Source organism: Papaver somniferum, chromosome 10 (assembly GCF_003573695.1).
Source record: "Papaver somniferum cultivar HN1 chromosome 10, ASM357369v1, whole genome shotgun sequence".
In the NCBI taxonomy this organism is placed as follows: domain Eukaryota; kingdom Viridiplantae; phylum Streptophyta; class Magnoliopsida; order Ranunculales; family Papaveraceae; genus Papaver; species Papaver somniferum.
The window spans coordinates 107450583-107458224 of NC_039367.1; the positions used below are offsets into that span (position 1 = coordinate 107450583).

General features: G+C 38.3%; 1 long non-coding RNA gene across 1 annotated transcript; it reads left to right on the forward strand.

The window, feature by feature from the left end:
* The first annotated feature begins 2330 nt into the window (after nucleotides 1-2330).
* On the forward strand, nucleotides 2331-4181 carry LOC113318062. The gene is made up of 4 exons (XR_003344261.1): nucleotides 2331-2506; nucleotides 2660-2734; nucleotides 3272-3358; nucleotides 3946-4181. It is a non-coding gene; the product is annotated as an uncharacterized LOC113318062 (long non-coding RNA).
* Nucleotides 4182-7642: the final 3461 nt, after the last annotated feature.

Sequence of the window (7642 nt, forward strand, 5' to 3'; positions counted from 1 at the left end):
GTGGTACCCAATTTCTGATTCCTACTCGTCTTCAATTCCATGTCCGGCAAATATCTCTCCTTCCTTTCCTTTTGGAATTCAGTTTAACAAACTTGACAGCAACAACTTGAATCCATTAATTGAAACGGGCATCAGAAAAAATTCAACCTAGTTTCTTACAAGAAAAAAATCCTCCTCTAATGTTGTTATAGATTTGCTTCTGCTGCTGCTCTTTCTACGAACACTGTTGTAATTTGTTGATTTCCTCTTCAAATCTCTCTTTCTCTCCCCTAAGGAAAGCGGACTTTCGCATTTTAAAGGAAAAAAAAACCATAGAACTTAATTTCAAAAATCGGTGGTGTTAGAGAAAGTTTTATCAACGGAATGGGTGCGCGCCTGAAGTTCTGCGCCTGTGGGTTTGAGGGTGGGGAAAAACTGAGAAATAGGTCCGGTGGTAGTTTTCACATGCTAATATTTGCTCGGCTGAAGCTTGGCCCAAAATAATTAGAGCAGGCCCATTAAAGAGCCCATCAGGTCCACTCCTTGATATGCTTGTCAGTCACAAAACTGACAAGCTATTCCAGCACCTACAAGATACGGCATGTTCACATCAAGTCTCAACTCACACATTGAACCATGGCAAATAACCTCACAACCTAAACTGTTGTCTCGGCCAACACCAGCACAACCAATTTCAGCTAATCTTGACTGCAATCCCACATTTAGCAGCAACAAACTCATGCTCTTCTTAAAACAGATTCAACCCCATCCATTCACATCTCCATAATCTCATCATACCACCTGACTTAAATCATCCACCATCTCTTACGCTTAGCCTGCAACACCTCGTCTACCGGCACCGTTACCACTGCACTTCATCCCAACTGCAACAACAATTCAGATCCTTATTCTCACCTGACTTGCGTATTCACTGCAATCATTCCCAGCAATTTCATACATACTGCAGCACCAACATTCCTTCTCCCTTCTCTATTTCAGGTTCTAATCTCCACCAGCAGACAACCACCAGCAAAACATAAACATCGTCTCCTTCTCGGCTCAACCACACTGTCACAGCAAACACAAATTATCATATACTTCAACTCCAAGTGCTGCAGTTAAGTCATCACTGTAATACAGCACCTTTCGGTCCCAGGCATCCACCATCTTACTCAGCCAATACTTACAACTGCAACAGCAACCATCATCCTCAGCTTTCTGTAGCTTCATTTGCACTTGCATCTGTTCAATCCAACCCATTCAGTCACAGCAATTCCTTCTAGTCCATCTCCACTTCAACAGTAAACTGTAAACACCGGCTTGACTGATTTCCTTGTACTTTGAGTTCCGTGCATATTCAGTTCGTTTTAACTATTCAAACATAATGAATCAACAGGCAATAGCACCATCTGCTTCTCACCCAAATTACATCTCCATTCCACCATAACTTATCGTAACAACCATTTTCACCTGCATACAGCTGCAACAGCAACAAACTGCACCAGATGTTGCCATCCATCGTTGCCTGTTAATTTTCCGACCAAAACTTGCCCTAACTCATACCGTAGCATCAGTGACAGTCACCACTTCCTCTCGGCTTCAAAACCATCACAAACAGACCACGGCACTCACGAGTTCTTCTTGCTAGTAACTCAGCCCCTTCTTGTTCTGCATTCAACATTTGTAGTTACATTGTTCATCACCACTCACCACTGCAAACAAATCTCAAATTTCAGTCAAAAAACCATCCTCTCATCAGCAGCCATGAAACCCATCGATCTCTTCCACCAGCAGCAACACCTCGTTTTCAACCTCATCTTCTTTCTGAATTTGAAGTCTGAGAACAACCCCAATTTCCAAATCCTTTGTAAATACTCCTCACGATCTTCTCATTCTCGATTTAGGTTAAAATCTCTCCAGCCCTGCCTCCCTCTTCTCTCACAGAAGCAACAGACTGAAATTGGGGAAGAAAAATGATCTCTTCTTCTCGACCCAGTTGATAAGGTCAAAATATATGGCACGGTTATTGGCACCCCATGCGTTAGGATAAGGGCCACCTTAATCTTCATTCAGCTGTAAGGGTGCACAGGAACCGAGCCGGACCGACGGACCGTCCCGGAACCGGTGGAACCGTACCTGTTTTTGTACCGAACCGAGGAAGGGGGTACAGGTACCGGTCCAAAAAATAGGAACCGAGGCTGATGAGGTACAGGTACACGGTCCTGCCTAAGTCCCGTACCGTCCCGGACCGAATATACCGAAGAATTCTAGCCATCAAATTTAGAGATAGTAAACTAATAATAGCCATTAGATTTAGGGGGTATATATATAGAACATAAGGCTAGGGTTTCTTATTTTCTTCTTTCTTTTTTCCGTCTCTCAGAGAAGGAGAAGAACTCCATTAGAATTACAGGGAAGAGTTTTATTCTGAATCTTCTGTTCTCCATTAGACTTCAACTCCACGAACACCAGTTACACTTACACCACCTCTAGATCGAGAAGAAGAAGGAGAAATTGTTAACCAAGGGTAAGTTTTTTTGCTTTTTTTCTCTCCAATTTTACTGATTCTTTATTTATTGTGTTTTATTGTGATTCACATAACTTGATTCGTTATGTTTATTGTGATTTTTGATGGCCAATTGCTTGGAATTGAATTAATTTAATTTAGGGTTTGATATAGGGTTATATCACGCCAAGGAGAAGACGAAGGGAAAGGATTCAAGGAACCATCCAGCTCAGAAATTGTTAATCAAGGGTAAGTTCATCAAATCTCTCATTGATTCCTGTGAAATCTTCTTCTGTTTCTGTGAAATCTCTCATTTTTGTAGGGTATTTATGTTTGTTTGATCCTCGGATTTCTAATTCAGTGACTTGAGATGCTAATTAAAAAATTTATGTGAAAATTCATTAAAAACCATATTGTAATGGAATTCAGAATATTTAAAAAAAATTTACCTGTATTGTGTAGGGTTTCTTTGGTTTGATTTAGGTTTGGTTGGGGAACTGTATATGACTTTATTTAGCTTGAGATTTGTAAATGAATTTAACTTGTCTATTTTAAGGATATAAGTGGAGTGTGCTCTTTGTTTTCAAGTTGCATCATGTCCATTTTTGCTTTATTAGAATTGTGTCTGTAGTTAACACTTGTATTATCTAGTGTAGCTTTGTGATATTTGTAGTACAAAGTTGTCGCCACTAAATAATTCGTTGTTAGTAATAGCTTTAAGGTACTTACTTCCTTGTTTTGTAAATATATATATTTCTGTGAACTGTTTTTTTTTCTTGAGCTTAGAAGGTGCTTGCGAATCTGCTGTACAAGCCAAGGAGGAAGAAAAAAAAGAGATTAGTAATTGTTTCTACTCGCGGTTTAGTGCCGGCGGTAAGTTTCTTGAAACAATAATGTGAAATGATGCTTTTATGATAGATTTTTACTATGGTTGCTTACTGAAACTTCTGCTTTGCTTTGTATCATTCACTCCCTGCAAATATGGTGTGTGCAAATTTGGAAACCATGACTCTCTCATTCCTTATCTGACTTGTGCATTTGGTTGATGTTCTAGTTGCTCTTACTGATTCATGAACATGTGTGTAGTTTGGCACTTTGGCTTGTAATCTTCTTATGTATTTTATATGCAAATGGCATCCTGAATCTGCAAAGTGATAATGGTTGTTGTTGTTGTGGATTGTGAATTGAAATCATGTTTGAATTGGTGCCTGTCTCAGTTTATTCCATTAGTGTTAGGCATTTTTGTTTGCAGTATCTTGTACTTTGTTGGTCTTTTATGTATTAAACTGTAAACTCTTCTTCGGATTTTCAAATTTGCATTTTATAGAAATGCTTGCTCATTTTTCTTTCATTTTTGCTCATATATTTCTGAGTTGGGTGATTGGTATGTTCTTATATACTTAAAAGTGTTGTTTTTAGTTCAAATTACTTACTAACTGCTATTAATTTTTTTTTTGCAGAGTTCCAATGGTTCTATCATAGCCACCACCAGTGCTGCCATGGAGTTGGAATAGCCGAATAATCATCTTTTATTTGCAATGTCCTTCTTTTCTTCATTCAAATTACTTAAGAGTCTTAAGACTATTGTTTGTAATTGTGTATGTCTGTGTTGCAGCTACTGTCTACTTGCTATGTATTTAGCTTTGGATTGTTAATATTACATCTATCTTTGATTATAAAGAACAAGATTTTTTTTTACAAAAGTACCGACAGATACCGGAACCGTACCTGGTACCGTACGTGTACCAAATTGTACCGGAACCGAGGTACAAGGTACAGGTACCGGTCCAAAATTTTGGAACCGAGGCTAGGGAGGTACAGGTACTCGGCCTCCGCAAGAACCGAGCCGAACCGTACCGTGTGCACCCTTATTCAGCTGTGACTGACAGTTACATCTTGTTTGTTTGCAGCTGACTCAGCGTCTGGATCTGAGTCAACCTCTGACTCGGGCCGAGTCAGCAATCAGACCGTTTGTTTTGCATTTTGAGTCAGATCTGACTCGACCTATGACTCAGACATAACCCTTGACTCAGACCCATTTGAGTCAGGTAACAAAATACCCCTGACTCACGGGACCAAACCACTGACTCACATTTTTTTGAGTCAGATGAGTCAGATCTGACTCAAAACAAACATATCGAGTCAGATCCAGATGAGTCAGGTAATTTCACTCAGATCCAGATGACTCAGATCCAGACGACTCAGATGAGTCAGGAGTAAACAAACATAGTGTTAGTTTCCTGCGAAATTCTTCTTTTTAATGCCTCGGAGAGTTGTGTGATTGCTAATTTCGAGTGCACGGACATCCAATGTTGCCACTTGATGTCATGACCCCATTACTTCTCCTTTTACGTCATATGACTTCAAAACACATAGGAACTCAAAACAACCGTAAGATACATAATTTACAACAAAAATAACAAAGAAAGCATAACCAATAGATAATAAATCAAGGTTTTTATGACACCTATCAAATTCCCTCACACTTAGACTTTGCTACTCCTCGAGAAAACTAAATTAAACTAATACTAAAACATACAACTCCCTTTCGTTGAGGTAACGGTTACACTTAGCATGTATAACAAGCCTTTAAATCCCTAGGTATCCCTAGTGGACGAGTTATAGTCTCGTGAGGGTTTTACAAGAGATATACTCAAAAAATCTATATTTCCAACTCCAGTTACCAGTGAAAAATTTAAGAACGACACTAAAAAATCTCCTTAATTGGCATAGTCTCAATGACTACACGAGGAAGTACCCTGATGTGAATCCAAGTTCATATATAAGTGACAGAGCTCTACTCATAAAGTCAAACAAAACCACAATACTCGGAATCTAACTAACCACAATCACATGAATAGATTAAGAAGATGGATATGGAAATACATGGTTTGCGATGTTGACTAAGGTGAACGGTGTTTCCCATATTTGTCTGAAGGTTACTACCAAAATAAAATAATAATACTGCTCTGAAATTCTAGTATCAACACAGCTGGCATATATAAGAGAACCAGCGGTCGATAATCTTAATTCTAGATCAGTTCAGCTGGCATATACAAGGGAACCAATGATCGATTTTATTAAAACAATAATAATAATAAACTTTTTTTTTCTTATTCAAATTTTTTAATTTTCGAATTGACAACACGATTAGATCGTTTGGATCCAAGCGCATGCTTCTTGTCAGCAGATAACATGGTAATTCCCATGGATCTTGTTAGAGCACTGCTCGGTCGAACTCGCAAGCGTTGGTATCTCAAACTTGTTTGTCAAGTTTAGTTGCCAAAACTATGAGTCTTGATTTCTAGTCTACTTATAGATATGTCTCGGATTAGAATAAAATGTGTAGTTGAGCTTTAGACTTCACGGCGTTCATCGATTGAAGACGAAGAACTACTAAGGGGATCTTGTGGAACCTCATCAACAAAAGGTATTGAAAAAGCGGGGGTACAACAACCTCACCCAATATTTCGATTAGCAATCTGTATAAACTAACTCTAATATACTTTTAAGAGAATCAACTAGACGGTCAGACTCAATCTTAATAAAAAGTATATCAAGGAGTTAATATCTCTATCTCTCGATTTTATCTTTACTCAAGCAAATGGAAATATGCGAGTCTTTATCAAATACTAGAGAGATAAACTTGGATGGTACCAAAGACCAATATCCAAGTGTCAATCAATGTAAATCAACAACCAAAGATTGGATATTCTAATTGATTGATCTCAACGGACAACCTGTGATATTTCAATTATATAACGCGGAATAGAAATAACACATACACCAGAAATTTTGTTAACGAGGAAACCGCAAATGTAGAAAAACCCCGGGACCTAGTCCATATTGAACACCACACTGTATTAAGCCGTTACAGACACTGGCCTACTACAACCTAACTTCGGTATGTACTGTAGTTGAACCCTAATCAATCTCACACTGATTCAAGGTACAGTTGCGCTCCTTAAGTTTCTGATCCCAGCAGGATACTACGCACTTGATTTTCTTAACTGATCTCGCCCACAACTAAAAGTTTCTACGACCCAAAGTCGAAGACTTGATAGACAAATCCGTCTCACACAGAAAAGTCTATAGGATTGAATAAATTTGTCTCCCACAGAAATACCCAAGAGTTTTTGTTCTGTCTTTTGATAAATCAAGGTGAACAGGAACTAATTGATAACCCGAACTTATATTCTCGAAGAACAGCCTAGTATTATCAATCACCTCACAGTAATCTAAATCGTATGGTAGCGAAACTAGATATTGTGGAATCACAAACGATGAGACGAAGATGTTTGTGATTTCTTTTTATCTTGCCCTATCGGAGATATAATCTCAAGTCAATTATTCAATTGAACTCCTACTATAGAAAATGGCAAGATCAGATCGCTCAACTACAAGAAAGTAGTTTCGTCTGGCTTCACATTCCCAATGAAGTCTTTCAGTCGTTAACCGACATGGTATCGAGAAGAAACCTACGGTTAAAGGAGAATCAACTCTAGCAAAACCAACTAGCATCACACATGAGGTGTGGGGATTAGTTTTTCCAATTGCTAGATGTCTCCTTTATATAGTATTCAAATCAGGGTTTGCAATCCAAGTTACCTTGGTAACAATGCATTCAATATTCACCGTCAGATGAAAAACCTTATTTCTCCAAGCTAATATCTTTCAACTGTTAGATCGAAACTTAGCTTGTCACACACAAATGAAATGTATTCATTTAGGTTTGAGTAACCGTACCTAAACGTGTACACTTAGTTGGTTCAAAAATACTTAACCAATGGTTAGCCATATGAGTACTTTCATATTAACCGTATTCATCTTTCTCATAACTAGTTCAAATGACTCATAAGAACTAGTTCAAGAGTTGTTTCATTGCTTAGGGATTTATTCATAGACACAATTGAAACAAAATCGGTTTGATTCACTTGAATCATTTCATGAACAATATAGCCACGGTAAAGATTGCATTCCTGATAAATTTTTAAGTTCATGAACAACCGATTTGAGAATTAACCAGCTTGGGTACGCGTACAGGTATGCATACCTAAGGTGACTGGTTTACTAGTTTGCAAACTTACAAACTCAGCAGAAATTTTGGGTATGAAAACTTCCACAGGTACGCGTATGGGTACACGTACTCAACCTGTG